The following is a 333-nucleotide window of genomic DNA, read 5'->3' on the forward strand; positions in this document are numbered from 1 at the left end:
CGCGTCCTTGTAGTGTATATCTGTTAACTAGAAAATGTTCACCTGATGTAGACTGAATGCTAAATGTTCATTTTAACCTCCTTTTTGATTTTGAAACCTCAAACCCAGCAGAGATTCAGAGAGATTCAGTAAGTTGCATCTTAACCTGTATCAGGTCGAAGCAAATCAAAAAAAATGGAAAAAAGGAAGAAGAAAAACTGCCCATCCTCGATCATTCTGGTGTCATTTGAAAATCATGCTGTTTTGTTTTATTATTATTATTATTATAATTATATTGGAGTATAACAGATTATTCTTAGCAATGGTTCTCCAATGAACACTACCTTTCTCCCA

At 33.6% G+C, this 333-nt stretch overlaps 1 long non-coding RNA gene across 1 annotated transcript in view; it reads left to right on the forward strand.

Moving 5' to 3' along the window:
* Positions 1 to 333, forward strand: part of LOC117937015 — a 15,591-nt gene that overhangs the window by 14,219 nt on the left and 1,039 nt on the right. The window lies entirely within an intron of this gene.

The sequence above is a fragment of the Etheostoma cragini genome, chromosome 21 (assembly GCF_013103735.1).
Source record: "Etheostoma cragini isolate CJK2018 chromosome 21, CSU_Ecrag_1.0, whole genome shotgun sequence".
Taxonomy (NCBI): Eukaryota; Metazoa; Chordata; class Actinopteri; order Perciformes; family Percidae; genus Etheostoma; species Etheostoma cragini.